At 37.7% G+C, this 24573-nt stretch overlaps 1 protein-coding gene across 7 annotated transcripts in view; it reads left to right on the forward strand.

Annotated features, from left to right (window-relative positions):
- ZNF280D (zinc finger protein 280D) overlaps positions 1–24573 on the forward strand; it is a 329643-nt gene that overhangs the window by 40079 nt on the left and 264991 nt on the right. For 3 of the 7 annotated variants that reach the window (XM_081510183.1, XM_081510177.1, XM_081510182.1), the window contains one exon: positions 21619–21685. The exons of the other annotated variants lie outside the window; for them this stretch is intronic. The gene's annotated coding sequence lies outside the window, so the exon portion shown is untranslated. The remainder of the gene's footprint in view (positions 1–21618; positions 21686–24573) is intronic. 7 annotated transcript variants of the gene reach the window in all.

Raw genomic sequence — 24573 nt, forward strand, 5'->3', positions numbered from 1 at the left:
CCAGGTTTGATTCCTGGTCAGGGAATTAGATCCTGCATGCCACAACTAAGCCCTGGCACAGCAAAAGAAAAAGAAAAAAAATTAAAAAAGGAAAGAAGAGTTCATATTAAAAAAAGAAAGAAAGTCAGTTGGTCACAGATATATGGGTCTGTTTCTGGACTCTCAATTTCATTCTGTTAATCTAAGGTCTGTCCTCATGCCAGTACCACCCTGTTTTGATTACTGTTCTTTGCAGTAATTTTCTAAGCAGAAAATATGAGGCCTCCAACTTGGTCTTTCTTTTTCAAGATTGTTTCAGCTGTTTGGGGCCTCTTGCTGTACCATATGAATTTGAGGGTTGACTTTTATAATTTTTGCAAAAACGGTCATTGGAATTTTGATAGTAATTCTTATGAATCTGTAGATCACTTTAGATAGTATTGCCATCTAACAAAATTGTTTTCCAATCCATGAACACAGGATTTCTTTTAGCAACTTTTTATACTTCTTAGTGTATAACTCTTTCACCTCTTTGGTTAAATTTCTCCTAAGCTAATTTGGTTTTTGGATGTATTTGTAAATGGAATTGTTTTCTTACTTTCCTTTTCAGAATGTTTACTGCTGATATTAGCAACCCAACTGATTTTTGAGTGTTTATCTGCAGTTTGCTGAATTACTTTATTACTTCTATTAGTTTTTTAAATTTTTTGAGGGAGATTTTCTACGTAGGGAATCATATTATTTGAAAGCCAAAATAGTTTTATTTCTTCTTTCCAGTTTGTGTATCTTATTTATTTTTTCTTGCCTGATTGCTCTGGCTGTATGTTTCAGTATAGTGTTGAATAGCAATGGTGAGAGTTAGCTTCCTTGTTTTGCTCCTGATCTTGGAGGGAAAACTTTTAGTCTTACACTATTGTGTGCAGTGTTAACTGTTTTCCAGTGGTGGTTTAAGTCTAGATTTCTGGTTTTATTTTTATTTTACTATTTGCAATATATTGAGCTTCTTGAATCCAAAAATTCATATCTTTAATCATTTTGGAAATAGTATTAGTTCTCCTACTTCATTTTCTTTTTCATCTTTCAGTATTTTCTTCTTATACTCAGGATTGCAAGTACACATTTGTTAGACCTCACACTGTGCTATTTGTTCATCTTTGTTACATACATTCTATCTCTTTGGGTAAATTGTTCATCTATATTTTTAAACTTACTAATTATTTCTTCAACTCTGTCTAATCTGCTATTTAATCCACACACTGTGATATTTTTTATTTTAAAAAATTCATTAGCTATATTCTGCATTACAGAGAGCACACTGATAGGATGCTGGCAGCCAGAGTCCATAGCACTAGGAGGGCTCTGGGACTACAGAAAAGGGCAGACTCAATAGAGGAATATTTTATTGAGGCCACTGCATGCCAAGCTTGTCTGAGTGCTGGGGCCCTGAGAAAATCAGATTGTTTTTGCCCCATAGGGCCCATAATTGAGGGGAGACATCCAGATAAGCATCTATAAAGACGATGTAGGGTGAAACAAAGTGACTGTGGCTCTATTCTAAGTCAGATACTTTTTTTTATAGTCTCATTCTTTGGCTATATTTTCTTCTATTTCATTAAATACATTAAATGTGTTTATTTTATATTCCACATCAATAATTCTTATAACTGATGTTTTTTGTGAATTTTATCCTGAAATTTTTTCTGATGGTATTCACAGTAACACACTTTTCATGTCTCATCAGGTTGTAGTATGGGTTTATGTTCCTTGAAATTTTATTAGTGGTTTAATTAATTTTTTTGAAGTTTAAATTGAAGTTGACTTTCTTGAGAGAGATTTGTTTTACATTCTGCTAAATGTCTGGGGCACCGCCAACCTAGGACTGATTTGAATGAAAATGTCTCCTTGTGTTTTGGGGACTATTCAGATCCTATAAATTCTGTCACCAAAACCATTTGAGGGTGGGCTTGTAGTCTTGAATAATCAAGAATGACTTATTTTTTGCCTCCATTTATGGCCAAGACTGAGACAGAAAATTTTCCTTAACATCTTCCTCTGTCGGATGAATAGTTTTTTAGCTTGCTCACCAAGGATATTGCCTTTTGGGGACTCCTTGCTTTATGCAAAGTCCAATAAATATCCTACCTTCCTTGGGCCCACGTTGTCTCTTGTCTGCCATGCTCATTGTCTTTTAAAACTAAAGCTCTAGACTACCAAGGGTTGACAGAGACCAAAGATAAGACCTGACTTTGGATCTCTCGAATCTCTCTGGCTTCATGATCCCTTCCCCACTGCTGTTTATTTTGGCTTCCGAGGATCTCTTTTGCATTCTTGGTTAATCAGCTATGCATCTGCATTTTTAAAAACAATATTTAACCAGCATTTTAATGACGTTTTCCACTAAGCATTTAAAAATTTTTTGATAGCTAGTCTGCCAAAACTATAATTTTATATTGCTTCTGAGTGAGGATAATCTGTACTGTATTTGTCTTAATCTTTCCCCTGCTCTTAAATGGTTTTGTTGTTTTAGTTTTTTCTTTATTAAATATAATAGTGAGGTGAACATTTTTGTTCTTTATTTGTTTTATTAATATATAGATTATTTCCTTGGAATAGTTTTTGAGTAAAATTCCTGGATGAGAAAAATGACCATTGATTTTAAAGAAGTTTAAGAAGTAGAATCAATAAGTCTTGCATGTAGGAGGGGAAGCAGAGGAAGGAATCTAGTATGAGACTTACATTTTTGGCTTACACAACTGGGTAGATGATGATGTCAGTAACTAAGATTGGGAATACAGGTTAAGGTGGGTGTGTGCGTGGGGAATGATAACAATGCATGTAGGTAGAGAAATTTTTATTAGGCGGTTGGAAATACAGGGCAGAGGCCCAGGAGAGGATTTGGGGCTACAGATACAAAATTGAGATTCACAAAATTAGAGTTCCTGAATTCCTGGAATCCATCAATATAGTCTCAGTGGTCTGTGTATTCACTAAATCACTTTTTATATTCATGCTTTCATTTCAACAAATCTGGATCACCTGGATGACCATCTTGTAAGTAGTATTACCAACTTAACTTCAGTGTCTGCATTTATATTTATGTTTATAATCTTGCTGATGCCAAGTATCACAGAGCTAGGGTTACTATGTAAATGATGCAACAGGTCAGGTAAAGATGAATTGGTGTCATCGTGTGATTGTCCACATGAATGAAGGTTTCATAGTAGTTTAAACAGAGAAAAGTGTGGGAGATCTGAATCATCATATGATAAACAGTTCTGTTTAAATTAGAAAGAACCCTATGCTTTAGGAGCCAACCCCATTTTCACATTTTGAGTTGGTAGTAGGTTTCAAGAAAATACAACCATCCACATACTAATGTTTATTTTATGAATTTTTTTACATTTTAGTTTAACTTGAATTCATTTTATAAAGTGTTTGGTTGTATACTTGTGTCAGAACTATAAACATAAGGGATTTATATTTAGTTTTGTATTTTAGTGAGTGAATATTATAATAAAAATAATCTCAGTCAACATTGAAAACTTAAGAAAATTTTTTTCCTTTAAAAGTTTTCTGTACATTATACAAATTTGTGCATGAGAGCTGAGCCATGGATTTAAGTGAGACTTCTCCAGAGAGAGAGTACAGAATGAGAAAGAAAGGGTGCTGAGATGCAAGAGTGATTAGGGAATCAGTGAAGGGAAAGAGAAAAAACTTGGAAACCCAAAGTTAAGAGTAGAATAAGGAAGCCCAAGGGAAGAGAGTTCTTAAAAGGAGGAAATTGAAGTATTCTTAAAAGGCCATGATGGTCTTTGCCCAAATATTTTCAGTTGAACGATAGTATCAGCAGTCATAATTTTGAAAGTAAAGGAGTGAATAGGAGGCAAGATTGTAGGAACAGTGAGAGGAGACTGTTCTTAAAATAAGCTTGGTTATGATGAAAAGAAAAAAAATGTTTCTGGAATGGGACATAAAGTCACTGTAAATGCAAGTCCCTGAGCATATTTTTGTACTAAAAAGAAGGGGATAATGAAGATAAGGTTGTCATACACAGGAGAAAAAATAATTGACAGAAAAAAAGAGATGAGACTCAATATGATACGGATAACAAATGGCAGGATTACCCTTGAAACAGTAATGATGATGTTACTTTGAGATGAGATGTGAAGAAGTTAAAAGTAGAACTGGAGTCATGCTTGTTGGCTTTTAATTTTCTATGAAGTAAGGGCTAGATTGATGGGGTGAGAGTAGTAGTTTAAGGTTTATGAAAACACTGGTGAAGATTTGTGATAACTATTATGAGAAATGAGCAGGCCGGTTTTATCAGCAATACCGAAAACTTTGCTGAGACCTGACCTGTAGTTTTGGCTTTGTCCCTTACTAACTCTATCAATTCGGCAAGTAATTTACCCTGTCTGAATATCTGTAGAATGAGTAATTGGACTAGATAAATTTTAAAGAGTTTTCTAGTCCCCAGATGATTTAATTTAGAAGTCGAGCGCTAAATCCCTTATAATAAATAATCTAATACAAAAATATTTTATTTTCCCCTTTTTACAAGTTACCTTGGGAGCAAAAAAAAAAAAAAGACTGTTTTAACCACATTTAATTAAAAAGCCAGTTAGAATAAGAAGGGAAAAGGAATGAAAGGGCTTATTTTTTTCTCTTTTTTAAACACACCAGTAATCCACTGAAGCCAAACAACACTTACAGGAAGATGCAGGAACTGGGATAAGAAAATAAGGTGAATGAAATTGTTGACAGTTTCATCTTAGCCCCTAGCTCTTAAGAATTTGTAAGTGAATTCCAGCTATGGGTTAAGTTATTGTGAAATTCCAGTGAAGAACAGGAAAATGAGACAGCCTGCAGGAATTTCTTGTAACAAAATCCACTCTGAAGACCTAGCTGCTGTACTTATTTAAGGAAGGAGTGGCTCCAAATAAACAGGGACTTCACAATGACTGAAAATGTAAATTTAGAGTGTCCCCTCTCTGTGCTCTCGAGAATTTTGTTCATAATTAAACTTAAAAACTTAAATTTAGTTTACAATTTGGAATATGAAACAAAAAAAAGTAATTTCCTGAAGATTATATCTGGCCTTGTAAAAGGAGTTAAGACTACATTCATCAACCATGGGATACTTAATTCTTTATTTTTCCCTTGAGAAAATTCTTTACATAAAAAAGACCAAAGCAGTTGTGAGTTGTGCCTGAAATGCCAGAAAATCGAGGACTGCTTGATTCCCTGAGCACCTTCGCCTGGAATACTTAGGAGCTGCTTTTATGGAGATGTGTGCACCTACCCTGTTCATTGCGTCCAGCTCTAGGCTAAAAGTGCCTCTGAGGAAGAGATCTCCTGCAAAAGGAAGGCTTCCAGTCCTGCCAACTCTTAACACTGTTTATCTGTTTACGCTTCTGCTTCCCTCACCAGAATGTGAATTCCTGGAGGGCAGAGAAATTGTCTAATTCATCTTTTTATCCATAGAGCCTATAACAGTTACTTGCACATAACAATTTTCTATTGTATGCTTATCTGATAAATGGATGATGTAAATCTATGATTTAGTGTTCTAAATAGTTAAAGGCAGAGTATATACAATAATTTTCAAACATTCTTAAGGTATAGGCAATAGTAATTCTTTTCAATTGTTTTAACACCAAAAGAAGTGGTATCTGGCACCTTTGAAAATTAAGAAGACTATATAAACATATATGGGCTTCCCTGATGGCTCAGCATACACTGCCTGCAGTGTAGGAGATGCAAGAGACGTGGGTTCAATCCCTGGTTCAGGAAGATCCCTTGAAGGAGAAAATGGCAACCCATTCCAATGTTCTTGCCTGAAAGGACAGAGGAGCCTGGTGGGCTGCAGTCCATGGGGTTGCAAACAGTTGGACACAACTGTGTGACTAAGCATATAAACATATATATGGGTATATATATTCCTGAATACATGTATAAACATATGTTGTTTTGATTATTTCCACACATTGCTTGTCAGGCAAACTTTTCTAGAACACCATCTTTATTTTGTTATTCTCCTTATTAAGGACCCATGATGGCTTCTATTTGCGTAATGTATTGGTTTGGAGCCTTAGAATAATCTAATGAAAAACAGAGTTTTCAATTAAGTCCAAGATTTCATCAGCATTATGTAATGGAAACTATATAGAATTATGTTATGTGGGCATAATTATTAATCAGTTTTATTTGAATATAAGGGTCAGAAATTCGACTCAAATTAGTTTAAGGATAAAAGAAGAGAGGAAGGAAGAAAGAAGATATTTCTTAGAGTAAATGGGAAGTCCAGCAGATTCTATCTAGCTATAGGGCATGGCTGTTTCCAGAGGTTCAAACAGTGTTGTCAGGACTCTGTTTCTTTATCTCTCAAGTTTACTTATTTCTTTTTGGCTTCATTCTTCAGTAGGATTTCTCTATGAAGGCAACATGGCCTCCGGCTGCCTTGGGTTCTCATTCTTCAAGTTTAGCAATCTTAGAAGTAGGAGAAATCTTCTCAATCAGCTCTAGAGGAAAAGTTATGGGGAGGACTATGCTTGGAGTCATGCACCCATTTCTCAATCAGTTATTGTGGTGAAAGAATGGACTACTTTGACTGGCTAAATATAGATCACATGTTCCAGCCTTGTAGCCATGGGAAGATAGTGTCACATGATGGTCATTTCCTTCAAGAGCTACTTGGAATAGGGTAGGGCACTTCTCCAAAGGAAAACATGTGGCTATTACAAGATGGGAAATGTATGGACAAAAGCAGCTTAACAGTCCACTACAGCAGAGCTGAGATGTAGCCTGTATGTACAGATTGGACGAACCAGCTGGCATCCATCCAGATAGCTCAGGGGTCCATTATGAATGGCTGGTGTACATGCTGTACCATTGTTAACTATATTGAATATCATTTCTGCATGACAACATTTCACCACTTACGAGTTAAAAATAGCATATGTAATGCAATATGAGCACTGTTGAACACATAAAAAGTCATTTATCTTTATGGAACAAAAATTACTTTGCACTTAAAGTTTTTTTGGCAAGGAATTTTTCAGAGTTTGATCAGCTTTGGAGCAGGGAAAGTGAATTGGTGAAACCAAGTGAATACTCTTTGTTTCTTCTTAAGAAAAAAATTCATAACCTGTATATATAGTCTTTCGTGAAGCATTTATATCATATTATCACTCTCCTCAGTGTCTGAAAGAGGTCTGACTTTCTGATAATAAGACTGAATATTCCTGTCAGTAGGGAGCTTAGGGAAACGTGCACCAGAGCAAAGCTAAGTCCCAAGTCCCCAACATGCCTTTCAAAGCAGGCATCCATTTAATTTGATCTATTAAACAAACTTAGCGGTTGGGATGCCCACATAGTGAGCAAAGATGCTTAGAGATGGAATTTTGGCTTTAATTGAAATCTTCTGTCCTTTATTAGACAACCATAAGCTTCCGATTATACACACCATCTTCATTCAAATGTGGATTTATAAAACCTTATGCATTTTCATCCTTAGCAACAGATTTAGGAATAAAAACAAGCTCCTGCCATGAACAAATATGAGAAGTTTTCTTTCCTCTTTCTTCCTTTTTTTTTTTTTTTTGCTATATCCCCAAAAGTCACTGATAGTTGACCAGATGCCCACTGTGTATCTAGAGCTGTGTTAGCCTCTTGAAGCTATTAAAAGGACATTTGAAAAATAACCCCCGTCCTTGAAGAATTTAGGTAACACATCTCAGGAGAAAAAATTAACATACCCGGAGCAACCAGGTAACACTTAAATAGCCACTTTGCTATTTCTAGTAATGATGTAATGACTTCCATTTCAGCCTGCTGAAATTTTACACATTCCTCAAAGTCTGTCTCTGGAATTGTTCTTCATTTAGCTTTACCTGATTGCTTCAATGTAAGGTGGGACCCACATTCCACTGAAACATCCAGTTAAAATTTCTTCAGTAGCTCTTCATTATCTACAGGATGCTGACCAGCCTCTGTAACCTGGTGAGGAGCCCCTGACTACTTCTTTTGCGTTATCTTTCCTTTCTCTTCTATTTGTACACAGCTTCAAAAGCAAACCAAATCCTGGTACCACACCCAAACCTGGCTTAATGAACAAAACAAAATGAAAGTTACCAAATAATATGGATTCCCGTATCCTATCTTCTCTGCTTAGAATAGCCCTTTCCTCCAATTTAGATCTTACAAACTCCCACTCATCCATTAACTTAGCTCAGATATCAGTCTCTTCATGAGATCTCTTCCTTTTTCAACCTCTGTTGTGCTCTCTTTTTATCAACTAAATAACAACAACAACCTATTGTTAAGATTCTAGGTGGTAGTGGTTTGCTCTAATGTCTGCATTCCCCTACTAGACTCTTAGCACCTTGGGGGCAGACAATGCCTTACTAATTTTGGAATCATGAGTGCCCAGTAAGAGTGCCTGGCAGTCAGCAGGTTCTTCATAAAACTGTATTGAAATGAATTGGATTGCATTGAATTAAATGGGAGTGTAGAGAAGACTTGAGGTAGCTGAAGATCTGAGGATTTTATGTCAATAAAACCTGGGTTTTCTGTCAGTGTTGAAAAGGGAAAAAAAACATAGAGAAGGAGGAAATGATAGGAGCGATAGGTCAGAGGTGAGAATGAGCCTGGTGAAAGATGGTGACTGAATTATCTTGTTTGCTGGAATGGAGGCTGTAGAGTGTGTAGGGTTTGGAAATAAGGTCAGAAAGGCCAGGCAGGGCATGTTACGGAAGACTTTGAATGTCAGTCAGAGGAGATGAAACATGATGCAATACTGCAATTCAAGAAAAGAAAAATTTAGAAATATTCTAAATATCTGTGTACAAAATGAGCTTATCACTTTTGTATTTCTCTGTTGTGGTACTTATCATATTGTTACTGTTGATACGTCACTGGTCCCAACTGGCCTTGAGTCATCTGTACATAACAGAGTGATGGTTTGAAGCAGTGTGATGTGTTGGGTATCAGAAGCCCAGAAGTTGAATTTCTGCTCTGACACCAATTTGTTACCTGATATGGTGAAATCGCTTTACTGCTCTAATCCCCAGTGTTCTTATCTGTAAAATGAAGGCAGGAGGTGGGTGACATGATTCATGAGGTCTCTTTGATCTCTAGGAGTCTATATGTAGCAAGGTAAGTAATTCTTAGCTAATTTATTAATCAGTCTCTGCCTCTTGGTTTTGTTTGTTTATTTACCTGTCTTTTCGGTATCAGAGTTGCTTCATTAGGCTGTCTCTGACAGTCCCACAATCTGCTCTGCTGAGACCAGTCTCTGAAGTTTTGACCTTCTTGTCATACCTACAAAGCCCTTCCCAACCCCTCCTGCGTGTGTGCATGCTAAGTTGCTTCAGTCATGTGCTACAGTTTGAGACCCCATGGATTGTAGCCCGTTGGGCTCCTCTGTCCATGAGATTCTCCAGGCAAGAATACTGGAGCGGGTTACCATGCCCTCCTCCAGGGGATCTTCTCAACCCAGGGATCGAACCAGCTGCCTCTCTTATGTCTCCTTCATTGGCCAGCGGCTTCTTTACCACTAGCGCTACCTAGGAAACCCTTCCAACACTTCACCCTTCCTTAAAAACCTTGCCCCAGTCCAACATTTTTCTTAAAGCTTTCCCCGACTTCTCCACGTCTCTGATATTTACCCCTTGCTTTTGGTGTTTAAAGATATTTTGTCTTGAGTTAATAATTGTTTTATATTGACTTTTTTCTGTCCAATTAGTTTGTAAACTTTTTAAATTTGTTAATCTCTCCTACCCAGCTCCACTCCAGGACAAAGCTAAGCACAAAATAGTTATTTGACAAGGTTCTTGAATATTGAACTAAGTGATGTACAAGAATATTACTAAAGACAGAAAAACCAAAAACATCAAAAAGATGTCTATAGAGCTTGAAATTGAGGTAATGCAGTATATCAGTGATTTTGTAGATGGTATTTTGTATCTAGCAAAAAACTAGGCGTACTTTTGATTGTTTTTTGTTTTTCTTTTAAAATTAATTTTTATTGGAGTATAATTGCTTTACAATGCTGCATTAGTTTCTACTGTACAGCAAAATGAATCAGGCCATACATATACATACAGCCCCTCACTTTTGGACTTCCTTCCTATTCAGGTCACCCCAGTGCATTAAGTACAGTTCATTGTGCTATACAATATGTTCTCATCATCTATTTTATATGTAATATCAATATGTGTCAGTGTGTACATGTGTCAATCCTAATCTCTCAATTCCTCCCATCCCCCCTTCCCCTTGGTATCTATATATTTGTTATCGACGTCTGTGCCTCTATTTCTGCTTTGCAAATAAGGTCATCTATACCATTTTTCTAGATTCCACATATACGCGTTAGTATATGATATTTGTAAAAGATTGTTTAAGACAGGGTGATCTGTGAAGTTTCTGGTCTGTAGGCTTGTCTTGAATTAAAGAGTGGGCAATACTAGGACCTAGATATACTCCAGCCAACTCAAGGAAAAGAGAAAATAGAGAACTGTTTACTGAGTGACTTTGCTGTTGGACATGTCCCAGCTGCAGCTTGAGAACATCGGGCAGAGTTACCACCCTGCTGCCACAACCTCTGCCAACTTGGATAAGAAACAGTGAAGTTGACCTGTCTTTTGGCTCTGAAACAAGGCAAGGGAGCACACCATCAGGCATGGGAAGGAAGAAGTTGTGAAATGAAAAGACATCAAAAAAAGATGACTGACTGTGATCCTCTCTCCTCCTTTCCCCTATTACCCTGAGTCTCTCTTCTGCCTGCCTGCTTGACACCTGTAAAATGGTAAAAACCAGATCCTTGAACTCTGCATCAATCGGGGCACAGGGCCCTAGGGGTTGAGCTTGGGGCAACGGAAGACAGTGTGAATCAGTTGTTTGGGTTGTTTTGTTTCCTACAGCTTTTAAACAACCCAATGCTTTTAAAACTCAATGCAAAACACAAGAGGAAAGGTCAGTGTTTGAAGTAGTTGAATTCTAGATCTGGCAGTGTCAGACTCTCTTGACTGAAAATTAGCTCATGGAAATAAAATGTCTGAGGTTAGGAACTCCAAATCCTGCTTTTGCTCTGATTGTCTCAGGTTGGCTCTGGTTGGAAAGTCTAGAACTGTGGATTCATTACATGTCACCCCCATTCCCCATCTTTCTGACATGTCCCTAAGCTGTTAGTGTTTATAGCAGGCAAAGTCAGCGTTGCGTTGATTTGTCTTCTGTGTGCGGAAAATGTAGGAATAACTCCCACGTGTCATCAACTATTTAGTCAGTGCTCAGTTCCTTAGCAGGGGAAATGTAAGATTTATTAGGGAAAGTTTCCGTCATCCCATATAAATAGATGCACAGTTAAAGCAGATGCAGAAGGCAGGGTGTATATTTCTGTGTGACTGATCATAAGGAACTTATTATCAAGAACTCTTCGGAAAAATCGGTCATTTGGGAAGATGGCAAACATAAGAATACACTTATATTTTTATGCAAAATAGTCCTCAGAACACTAATTTCGACTTCAAGTGCATTATTGAGATAGGAATCATTGTAATTAAAAGCTCTTTTTTTTTGCTTTAGTTTTTCACTTTTGAGAAAATATATGCAAGTGATAAAAGCAGCCCAATAGTAGAAAAAGGTATGTAAAGTGGGTCACTTTGCTACTACTGACTCCAGTTTCCTGTCTAATCCCTGCATAGGCTATCAGTGTTGGCAGTTTATGTGTATCATTCAGAAACATTAAAACAAACAAGCTGATTCTCCCTTTTAGCTTTTACACACATGGCAATCCACTCTCAATATTCTTCTGCAGCTTACTTTTTTCCTTAACAATATACTCTGGAAATCATTTCTTATCAGACTGCACATATGCACCAGGCTCATTGTTTTTAACAGATTTAACTGATGTTGACATCTTGCCATAATGGCTTTAGGGGTTTTTGTTTTGTTTCAGCTTAAGAGGTAGACTTCCACTACACCCCTACTGCCCAGTTCTGTTGTTCTCTGTCCAAAGTTAATCACTATACTGAAATTAGCATGTATCCTTTCTGCCTGGTTTTTATATAATTTAGTACATATGTATTTAGTATTTCATTTGTGTGACTCTGGTACCATTTATTTATCTGCAATTCTATTTTTGAACGTTTAGATTTTCCCAGTTTTTTTACTGTTAAAAACAGTGCTACAAGTTAACACTTTGTTTCATGCCTCCTTAGGCACACTGATGTGAATATTTTAGGGTATATTCCCACAAGTTGAATTGCTAGGTCCTATGGTCTGTGCTCACCAACTACTTTTCAAAACACCTCACCTTTTTTTCCATATTCTTACCAAACCTTGGACTTCTCAGATTTCTAAAATATTACCAGTCTGGTAAATGTGAAATAGTAACTCATTACTGTTTCAGTTGTATTTTTTTTCTTGTTTTTTTGGCTGTTTAGTTCCCTCTAATAACTTTTGACAGTTTTTCTACCACATTATATGTTTTTCCCTGTTGATTGATAGGGATCTTTTTAGATTCTGGTACTATTACTATACAGTGAAAGTGAGGAATAGATTGAAGGGACTAAATCTGATAGACAGAGTGCCTGATGAACTATGGACGGAGGTTTGTGACATTGTACAGGAGATAAGGATCAAGACCATTCCCATGGAAAAGAAATGCAAAAAAGCAAAATGGAGGCCTTACAAATAGCCGTGAAAAGAAGAGAAACAAAAAGCAAAGGAGAAAAAGAAAGATATTTCCATCTGAATGCAGAGTTCCAAAGAATAGCAAGGAGAGATAAGAAAACCTTCCTCAGAGATCAATGCAAAGTAGAGGAAAACAACAGAATGGGAAAGACTAGAGATCTCTTCAAGAAAATTAGAGAAACCAGGGGAACATTTCATGCAAAGATGGGCTCGATAAAGGACAGAAATGGTATGGACCTAACAGAATCAGAAGATATTAAGAAGAGGTGGCAAGAATACAAAGAAGAAATATACAAAAAAGATCTTCACGACCCAGGTAATCACAATGGTGTGATCACTCACCTAGAGCCAGACATCCTGGAATGTGAAGTCAAGCGGGCCTTAGAAAGCATCACTACGAATAAAGGTAGTGGAGGTGATGGAATTCCAGTTGAGCTATTTCAAATCCTGAAAGATGATGCTGTGAAAGTGCTGCACTCAATATGCCAGCAAATTTGGAAAACTCAGCAGTGGCCACAGGACTGGAAAAGGTCAGTTTTCATTCCAATCTCAAAGAAAGGCAATGCCAAAGAATGCTCAAACTACCGCACTATTGCACTCATCTCACACGCTAGCAAAGTAATGCTCAAAATTCACCAAGCCAGGCTTCAGCAATACATGAACCGTGAACTTCCAGATGTTCAAGCTGGATTTAGAAAAGGCAGAGGAACCAGAGATCAAATTGCCAATATCCGCTAGATCATCGAAAAAGCAAGAGAGTTCCAGAAAAATACCTATTTCTGCTTTATTGACTATGCCAAAGCCTTTGACTGTGTGGATCACCACAAACTGTGGAAAATTCTTAAAGAGATGGGAATGCCAGACCACCTGACCTGCCTCTTGAGAAACCTGTATGCAGGTCAGGAAGCAACAGTTAGAACTGGACATGGAACAACAGACTGGTTCCAAATCAGGAAAGGAGTATGTCAAGGCTGTATATTGTCACCCTGCTTATTTAACTTATATGCAGAGTACATCATGAGAAACGCTGGGCTGGAAGAAACACAAGCTGGAATCAAGATTGCCGGGAGAAATATCAATAACCTCAGATATGCAGATGACAGCACCCTTATAGAAGAAAGTGAAGAGGAACTAAAGAGCGACTTGATGAAAGTGAAAGAGGAGAGTGAAAAAGTTGGCTTAAAGCTCAACATTCAGAAAACTAAGATCATGGCATCTGGCCCCATCACTTCATGGCAAGTAGATGGGGAAACGGTGGAAACAGTGTCAGACTTTATTTTTTTGGGCTCCAAAATCACTGCAGATGGTGACTGCAGCCATGAAATTAAAAGACTCTTACTCCTTGGAAGGAAAGTTATGACCAACCTAGAGAGCATATTAAAAAGCAGAGACATTACTTTGCCAACAAAGATCCGTCTAGTCAAGGCTATGGTTTTTCCAGTAGTATTGTATGGTTGTGAGAGTTGGACTGTGAAGAAAGCTGAGCGCCAAAGAATTGATGCTTTTGAACTGTGGTGTTGGAGAAGACTCTTGAGAGTCCCTTGGACTGCAAGGAGATCCAAACAGTCCATCCTAAAAGAGATCAGTCCTGGGTGTTCATTGGAAGGACTGATGCTGAAGCTGAAACTCCAATACTTTGGCCGCCTCATGCGAAGAGTTGACTCATTTGAAAAGACCCTGATGCTGGGCAGGATTGGGGGCAGGAGGAGAAGGGGACGACAGAGGATGAGATGGTTGGATGGCATCACCGACTCAATGGACATGAGTTTGGGTAAACTCCGGGAGTTGGTGATGGACAGGGAAGCCTGGCATGCTGCGATTCATGGGTCGCAGAGTCGGCACAACTGAGCAACTGAACTGAACTGAACTGACTATTACTATACCCCGTAATATGTATTCTAAATAACTTCCTCTAGTCTGTGACTTGCATTTTAACTGTTCATGTTATCTTTTTTGCCCAATGGAATTTTTGTATTTTAACGTATTCAAATTCTCATTGTTGTCATTTGTGTTTTGATGTTATGCTTAAGAAACGCAAAGAAATGTAATGAAGATATTCTCCTATACTTTCTAACTTTTATGATTTCCTCCATACATATAAGTTTTTAATCCATGTGGAATATACTTTTGTTCTGACATGAAGTGAAGATTTGTATTTCTTCCCCTTGTATATATACTGGCTATGGCCAGTTATCTTAGCACCATTTATCTAATGGTTGTGGCTCCCTGCTGACATTTACAGCTATCTTTGTCCCATACCAAGTTTCCATATATGTGTATGTCAGTATCAACTTATTTTGTTCCTTTGGCCTATTTTTATATCCTTGTACCAATACCACACTGCTTAAATAGTTATAGCCGTATAATTAGCCTCATAGGGCAAGTTTCCAGGCCTTAGCTTTCTGTTTCGAAAAGTTTCTTTCTTAGTTTTTTCTCTTTAATCTTTCATATGAACTTTAGATAGGTTTATTAAATTCCTTGAAAAGTCTTTTTGGGATTCTGAATGGAGTTATAATGATTCATAGATCCATTATAAACTTATGCCAGGAACTAGTGGAGTTACACAGTTATATCTTTTAATCCCTCAGTGTCTCATCATTTCTCCAGTGCATCTTTTATGTGATGTTTTGTTTGGTTCAATTCAGTCACTCAGTCATGTCCGACTCTTTGAGACCCCATGGACTGCAGTGTGCCCAGGCTTCCCTGTCTATCTCCAACTCCTGGAGCTTGCTCAAACTCATGTCCATCGAGTCAGTGATGCCATCCAACCATCTCATCCTCTATTGTCTCCTTCTCCTCCTGCCTTCAATCTTTCGCAGCATCAGGGTCTTTTCCAGTGAGTCAGTTCTTCGCATTGAGTGGCCAAAGTGCTGCAATTTCAGCTTCAGCATCAGTCCTTCCAGTGAATATTGAGAACTGATTTCCTCTAGGACTGATTGGTTTGATCTCCTTGCTGTCCAAGGGACTCTCAAGAGTCTTCTCCAAGACCACAGTTCAAAAGCATCAATTCTTTGGTGCTCAGCTTTCTTCACAGTCCAACTCTCACATCCATACAACACTACTGTAAAAACCATAGCATTGACTAGACAGACTTTTGTTGGCAAAGTAATGTCTCTGCTTTTTAATATGCTGTCTAGGTTGGTCATAACTTTCCTTCCAGGAACAAGCATATTTTGATTTCATGACTGCAGTCACCATCTGGAGTGATCTTGGAACCCCAAAAAATAAAGTCTCTCACTGTTTCCATTGTTTCCACATCTATTTGCCATGAAGTGATGGGACTGGATGCCATGATCTTAGATTTTTTAATGTTGAGTTTTAAGCCAACTTTTTCATTCTTCTCTTTCACTTTCATCAAGAGGCTCTTTGCTTTCTGCCATGAGGGTGGTGTCATCTGGGTATCTGATGTTATTGATATTTCTCCCAGCAATCCGATTCTAGCTTGTGCTTCATCCAGCCGGGTATTTCTCATGACGTACTCTGCATATAAGTTAAATGAACAGGGTGACAATATACAGACTTGGCATACTCCTTTCCCAATTTGGAACCAATCCGTTGTTCCATGTCCAGTTCTAACTGTTGCTTCTTGACCTGCATACAGATTTCTCAGGAGGCAGGTAAGTGGTCTGGTATTCCCATCTCTTTAAGAATTTTCCACAGTTTGTGGTGATCCACACAGTCAAAGGCTTTGGCATAGTCAATAAAGCAGAAATAGGTGTTTTTCTGGAACTCTCTTGCTTTTTCAATGATCCAACGGATGTTGGCAATTTGATCTCTGGTTCCTCTGCCTTTTCTAAATCTGGAAGTTCTTCTACATCTGGAAGTTCACAGTTCACTTACTGTTGAAGCCTGGCTTGGCGAATTTTGAGCATTACTTTGCTAGCGTGTGAGATGAGTGCAATAGTGCGGTAGTTTGAGCATTCTTTGGCATTGCCTTTCTTTGAGATTGGAATGAAAACTGACCTTTGCCAGCCCTGTGGCCCCTGTTGCGTTTTCCAAATTTGCTGGCATTTTGAATGCAGCACTTTAACAGCATCATCTTTTAGCATTTGAAATAGCTCAGCTGGAATTCCATCACCTCCACTAGGAGGTGATATCCTCCTAGTGATGCTTCCAAAGGCCCACTATGACTTTGCACTCCAAGATATCTGGCTCTAGGTGAGCGATTGCACCATCATAGTTATCTGGGTCGTTAAGATCTTTTTTGCATAGTTCTGTGTGTTCTTGCTACCTCTTCTTAATATCTTCTGCTTCTGTTAGGTCCGTACCATTTCTGTCCTTTATTGTGTCCATCTTTGTTCTCCAAACAGGTCTTGCATGTATTTTATTTGATTTTTGCCTAGGTATCTAATGTAAATTAGATATTATATACATGTAAATATATATATATATATGTATATATATATATATATTTCTCTTACACCCTGAATGTAGATCCTGAATGCTAAATTCTCTCATGTGTTTGAATTATTTGTCCACAAATTCTCTTGCAGTTTCCTACATAAATAATCTTAGAGCTTGCAAGTAAGGACAGTTTTCTTCATTCTAATTTTTGATCTTTTAAAAAGTGTTGCATTGGCTAGGACTGTATACAATAGAGAATTAAGAGAAGCTGTGATATTGGTACTCTTGACTTGTTCCTGACTCTAAAGAGCACACTTCTAACATTTTACCCCTATGTGTTAATAAAAGATTGAGGTTTATAGTGGGCTTCCCTGATAGCTCAGTTGGTAAAGAATCCGCATGCAATGCAGGAGACCCCAGTTTGATTCCTGGGTCGGGAAGATCCACTGGAGAAGCTATATGCTATCCACTCCAGTATTCTTGGTCTTCCCTTGTGGCTCAGCTGGTAAAGAATCCACCCGCAATGCGGGAGACCTGGGTTCGATCCCTGGGTTGGAAGGTTTTACCACTAAGTATTAATAAAACATGAAGGTTTATAGTAGATACCATCATAGACTGATGGCCCCCCTATTACACCCCAAGTTGATTCTCTCTTTTTCCCTTGGTAGAATCTTTAAATTTTTATCTGGAGACATGGCTGTCAAAAAAAATGCTTTCATTCCCCAGTGACCTCCAACTAGGTGAGGGCACATAACTGAAAAGTCATATACACAAATTTCAGTCTTATCCCTAAAGGGAAAACATAACTACTTTCCCCTTCTCTTCTTCCTGCCACCTGGAATGCAGATGTGATGACTAGAATTGGAGCAATCATATTGGACTTGAAGTGATCTTAAGGAATAAAGACCACAAAAAACATACCAAAATGGTAGTAAGAACTTGGCTCTGGGCTACCCAACCAATCTTTTACATGCGAGAGAAATAAAAAAATTCTAGGTAGTTCAAGTTTTGGTCATTCATAGCCAAGTCTAGTCTTATAACACTCTTTATCAAGGTAATGAGTAATAAATTTCCAATTTGCCAGTAGTTTTTTTTTTTTTTTTCATAAATTGTGTTTTTATAAGTTGCTGATCTGTGTGAAAGAGAATTATATTGATAGATTTTTTAATGTTCAACCATCCTTGGGATTCTGTCATGATATGTTCTTAGAGTTTGCACATGTCCAAATATTCTTTTTCCAGAGTTTTAATATGAAAACATTGAAACACACAGAAGAGTTGATCTGTACAGTGAATACCCGTATATCCACTACCTAGATTCTACAATTAAGATTTTATTGTATTTGCTTTGTGTCTTATTTGTTATGATGTGTTTATTTGTTTAGCTAACGTTTTCAAGTATTTGTATTTATGTGTTCAAAAGTGAGAATAGCCAGTATTTTCTTTTCTCATACTATCTTTGTCTGATTTGGGTATCACAAATATACTTACCTCACTAAAGTGAAGTAAAGAGCTCTTCTATTTTTGTCTTCATTGAAAAAGTCTCACCAATATAAAAAATAATCTTTGAAGATTTGGTAAGACTCATCTCTTTGAGTAATATTTGGTTAGTATGATGCTTTTTTAATGGATATACTTTTTTAAAATTACAGACTCCATTCATTTAATGGTTATACATAAATATATAGATAGACCTTTCTTTTTCAAATCAGTTTTAGTGATTTATTTATTTGTACAGAACTATTTCATTAAATTATCAAATTTATTAGTGTAATGATATTCATAGTGCTTTTAAAAATCTTGACTCTATTTGTAGTTATGTCATTTTCCTATTTTTCTCTCAATCAGTTTTACTAGGTTTGTCGGTTTTATTAGTTTTCTGAAAGAACTAGCTTTTGGATCTGTTGATTCCTTATTGATTTCTTCTTCCTTCCATCTAGTTCTTTTCTATTGTTATTATTTCTTTCCTTCTGCTTTCTCTGTTCTGAATGACTTTCCTCTGTATGCTACCTTCTCTTCTACTATATGCTTTTGGGTCTCTAAATTTCCTTCTAAATACTGTTTAGTTTGCATACCACACATTTTAGTATTAGTGTTTTCATTGTCTGAATGAAATGCTAAAGATTTGGTAATTTCTATTAGTTTTTCTCTCTTCATAAATATTTAGAAGTTTCTAAAATGAATAGGATAGTATACCTATTATATTGATTTCTAATTGTATTGCATTGTTGTTAGAGAACAGGTTTTAAGTGACTTTGATTCATTGATACTTGAAATGTGCTTTTTGACAGTTTTTTTAAAAAGGGAATTCAATGGATAATCTTTTCTTTTTCATATTTTTATCATATTATAATTTTTTTTTCTACAATGTGTTAGATTCAGATGTACTGCAAAGTGATTCAATTATACATATGTATGTGTGTGTGTGTATATATATGTATGTATATATATATTCTTTTTTAGATTCTTTTCCATTTTAAATTATTATAAGATATTTAGTATACTTTCCTGTGTTGTACAGTAGGTCCTTTTTGGTTATCTATATTATATCCAGTAGTGTGTATATTTTAATTTCAAACTCCAAATTTATCCCTCCCCTCTTCTTTTCCTCTTTTGTAATGGCATAGTCAGTTTTTAAAAAACATTTCATGTGTGCTAGAATGAATATATTTCTTGTCATTCAGAGTATAGGATTACTTACATTATTTGCATCTTCTACAAATGTGGTGGTAGATTTACCATCACATATACACACAGACACCTATATATAGATATATATGAGGTGAAAATTATTGTTTCTTTGATGTGAATTATTCTGCTTATCCTCATGTTCTGTTTGCCTTGAATTTTTAAAAATTTTATATCAATATTGTTATATCAGTTTAATTTTTATTAATATTTTTCTAGTACATTTTGTCCATCTGTTTACATAATGCCTTCTTTGTCATCACTTTTAGGTGTGTCTCTTCTAATCAATACATGGTTGATTTTTTAAAAATCCTTCTGAGAATGTCTGTCTTTAAGTAGGCAAGTTCAAAATATTAATCTTTGTATGTACTTTGGTTATTGACCTATTTGGACTTATTTCTAGCATTTAAGTTGTGTTTTCTATTTACCGCTATTTAACTTTGATTCCTTTTTTTTCTTCTCTATGTTAGGTTGATATAAGTTTTAAAATTTATTCTCTCTTTTCTTCTCTCCTGAAAGTTTGCTATCTGTCTAAGGTTAGATTTAAAATTAAAATGTCCCCTGTGAGAAATTACAACCCCAGGCTTGGTACTTCCCTGGTGGTCCAGTCATTAAGAATCTACCCTCCAATCCAGGGGATGCAAGTTCAATCCCTGTTTGGGGAACTAGGATCCCACATGGCATGGGACAACTAAGTCCATGTACCACAACTAGAGAAGCCCATGAGCTGCAGTGAAGACCCAGTGCAGCCAAAAAATAAAAAGAATAAAATAAAGCCCCAGGCATTCATACTGCTTTCCCAAGCTTGGGGGTTAGACTTCTCTACTTCTCTTTTCATGGGAGGGGTAGGCCCTTCAAGGTTCTCCCGCCAAGGACATCTCTTGGTTCCCCAGAATCTGTCTTAGGGAGCTCAGGGTGATTCTTTATGCAGTTTCTGAACTTGAACCTCAAAGAAGGTGGCCATGAACATGGGTGGCCAGGGCCAGGCCTTTGCTGCTCTAAGCTGGGGGTAGAATGACCTACAAGGGCACCTGAAGAAAACCCTGAAGAGCTAATTGGACCATCAAATGAATCAGAGGGTTAACTCAGACTGAATTCACTGTGGCTTTGTTTTCTGTCTTTACTATGTAGTCTTTTTTTTCCATTTGAGCTTAGCTATTTATTAAAAAATTATTTTCACTGCATATTAAGCAGCATTTCCATGTGTAGGGACCAGTCTGCTATACTCTAAAAAGCTATGGAAGTTACTTTACTTATATTACAGGGTGTCTACAGGTTCCAAGTCTCATCTTCCACCTTGGATCTTTTTGTTTTTAATCTGTTTTCCTCAGTTTCTGTTTGGACATCTTACAAGTAGATACTTTTTCTCTGTCTTGCTCCATGGCATTGATGATTCATTTTGAAGTTCTGAGTGGCTATTGTTCTGGCCTTCCCTTGTACCACCTGTCTCTCAGGTGATGAGGAAGTAAACCCTCCCCCGTGCACAAGCTCCTGGATACCGGGCTCTGTTTATATCCACAGTCCAGGTAAGAAAACTGGACGAATTTCTGCCCTGAAGTTCCTGGGTGCACTGCCTTTTCCCTGTCTGCCAGCAGTTTCTGAAATGATGGCCTTGCAGCTCTCTGCCTTCCTGGCTGGGCATGCTCCTGGCACTGATGGAAACATACCCAGCTGGAAGCAGCTGGCATGCTCAGGCCTTCCAGCACTGAGCTCTCCAATATAACATGTGGGGGCCCTTTATTGCCTGACACTTCTTTTTGGCTAGGTGGCTCCCTCTGGCCACAGGCATTCCCTGGGCAGTTGTCTGAGTTAACATCCAAGCTTGGATAGCACCAGGGCAGCTGTGGGGCCTGGCATCACCACTCATGGTAAATTCCCCAGGAAGCCCACAGACCTGCCTTGACTTTTCTTTCAGGTACGACTATCTTGGGACAAAGCTGTCTTCATAGGTGTGAGACCTATACAGCCCCACACTCAGAAAGGTCAGTACTTGGATTAATACTCTGCTGTTGCTGTCTTGAAACTTTAAGTAAACTTTGAATAAAGTTTCAAAATTTTGAATTTGTACTAGCCTCTGCAAACTATTTAGCCTCTCCTTAGTAGAAACAGAGAACATTACTGAGCCTTAGAAAAGTGGGTGGGACTTATTGACCAACCTATCTTTTTAAGAGTCCAGGGCAACAACCATGAGGAGTAATTGTTTTAAAATATTTTTTTACATATTTTTGAGCTTCGCTATTCAAAACTTATTTTTATGGGAAGCTTCCCTCTAAATAAAGCATTTAGGGCTTCAGGAAAGTGAGAGAGTACAGTTCTAGTATAGCTGTTAATAGAACTTTCTGCATTGATGTTAATGTTCTGTATCTTTGTTGTCACATGTGGCTACTGAGAACTTGAAATGTGGCTAATATGACTGAGGACCTGAATTTCTGAATTTTAATTATATAAAATTTAAAGTTAAATAGCCATATGGGAAGATCCAGAAAGCCAACCCACCAGTGGCCACAGGACTAGAAGAGGTCAATCCTCATCCCAATTCCCAAGAAGGGTAATACTACGGAATGCACTAACTGTTGGACAGTTGCACTCATCTCCCATGCTAGTAAGGTCATGCTTAAAATCTTGCATGCTAGGCCTCAGCATTATCCGAACCAAGAACTTCCAGATGACCAAGCTGAGTTTAGAAAAGGAAGAGAAACTAGAGATCAAATTGCCAACATTTAATGGATCATAGAGAAAGCTAGGGAATTCCAGAAAAACATCTATCTCTGTTTCATCAGCTACACCAAAGCCTTTGACAGTATGGATCATAATAAACTGTGGAAAGCTCTTAAAGAGATGGAAATATCAGATCACCTTACCTGTCTCCTAAGAAGCCTGTATGCAGGTCAAGAAACAACAGTTAGAACCCTGTATGGAACAAATGATTGGTTCAAGATTGAGAAAGGAGTACAACAGGGCTTTTTGTTTAACCTATACATTGAACACATCAGGAGAAATTCCAGGCTGGATGGGTTACAAGCTGGAATCAAGATAGGTGGGAGAAACATCAACAACCTCAGATATGTGGATGATACCAATCTAATGGCAGAAAGCAAAGAGGAGCCAAAGAGCCTCTTGATGAGAGTGAAGGAGGAGAGTGAAAGAGCTGGCTTAAAACTAAATATTAAACAAACTAAGATCATGACTTCTGGCTCCATTACTTCATGGCAAATAGAGGGGGAAAAGGTGGAAGTAATGACAGATTTCCTCTTCTTGGGCTCTAAAATCACTGTGGATGGTGACTGCAGCCATGAAATCAGAAGAGGATTGCTTCTTGGGAGGAAAGCTATGACAAACCTAGACAGGGTGTTGAAAAACAGAGACATTACTCTGTCAACAAAGGTCCATATAGTCAAGGCTATGGTCTTCCCAGTGGTCACATACAATTGTGAGAGCTGGACTGTAAAGAAGGCAGAATGTCAGAGAATTGATGCCTTTCAACTGTGATGCTGGAGAAGACTCCTGATAGTCCCTTGGACAGCAAGGAGATCAAACCAGCCAATCTTAAGGGAAATCATTGGAAGGATTGATGCTGAAGCTGAAACTCCAGTATTTTGATCATCTGATGTAAACAGCCGACTAATTGGAAAAATCTCTGATGCTGGGAAAGATTGAGGGCATAAGAAGAAGAGGGAGTCAGAGGATGAGATGGCTGGATGGCATCATCAATGCAATGGACATGAACTTGGGCAAACGTCAGGAGATAGTGAGGGACAGAAAGGCCTGGTGTGCTGCAGTCCATGGGGTTGCAAAGAGCTGGACATGACTGGGTGACTGAACAACAGCAAGTCATATGGGACTACAGGCAACCATATAAGACAATGTAGATCTAGAACAACAAAGTAATTTCTGACCTCTGGTGCTTTTATTTTATTTTGCATTGATTTTATATCAAGAAGTAAAGTTAGTCTTTGTACAGAAAGGATTTTCTAAATTCAGATTTAAGGCATATCAAGAACTAGATTGGGAAACCGAAATCAATGTTTTCCCATAATTATAGAGAAGATCTTTTCCACCCAAGAAAGCTAGGCCATGAGGCTCTTTGCTGTAACGTACAAGGGAGTTTATTGTGTAGACAAATAAATTGCTTAAAGACTGCCCCTTCCAGTTCTAAGGGACTATGGAAGAAATAAGGGAGACAAAGAAGAGGCAAGGTTAAGGGCCAGAGTCTTGGCAAGGAGTGATGATGAGGAGGTGTAGTGGGTGGTGAGTTAATTGATGAGCTTAAGCCATCCCTCCTGGGTCTGCATAACCTGGGTATACAAGTGACCCGGCAAATCTCGTGTGTTTTGATGAGACACAGAAGTCTTGACAGCACAGAGATCCATCAGAGGACTCTAGTTAAAACAAAGATGTAGCTGCATAGGACATTTGAGAAGGCCAGAACTACAAATTTCAGAACTAGATAGTACTTCATCTAAAAAGTCACCGCAGAAACACTATACTTCAATGGTCACCAGTCCAGAGAACAGAAAATCCAGTCACTCACTGTCTACCAGTGAAGATCTGGATAATACCACCCCTGCTGCCACAGGTCATCTAAACTTTTACAGACCCCAAAATGATGGAGAACAAAGAGATGGAGAGAAAATTAGAAAGTCTTAACATTTTCCCTAAAGAAACAGAGTTAACATAAAGGAATTGTCTGAACTATTGAACTGAGCTAGGTTTAACTGAATGGTTTTCTATGGATGAGCAGATGAGTTATGGAGAAATAAAGAAACTGCATTTTCTTTGTGCATCTAAGCGCACAGTGAATGAATTTGTGACCCCACTACAAATATGTCTGGCTTCTTGCCCAGCCAGTTTGTAACAGCAGTCCTATTCA

This window comes from Giraffa tippelskirchi, chromosome 7 (genome assembly GCF_054371585.1).
Source record: "Giraffa tippelskirchi isolate mGirTip1 chromosome 7, T2T-mGirTip1v1.2.pri, whole genome shotgun sequence".
Lineage (NCBI taxonomy): Eukaryota > Metazoa > Chordata > Mammalia > Artiodactyla > Giraffidae > Giraffa > Giraffa tippelskirchi.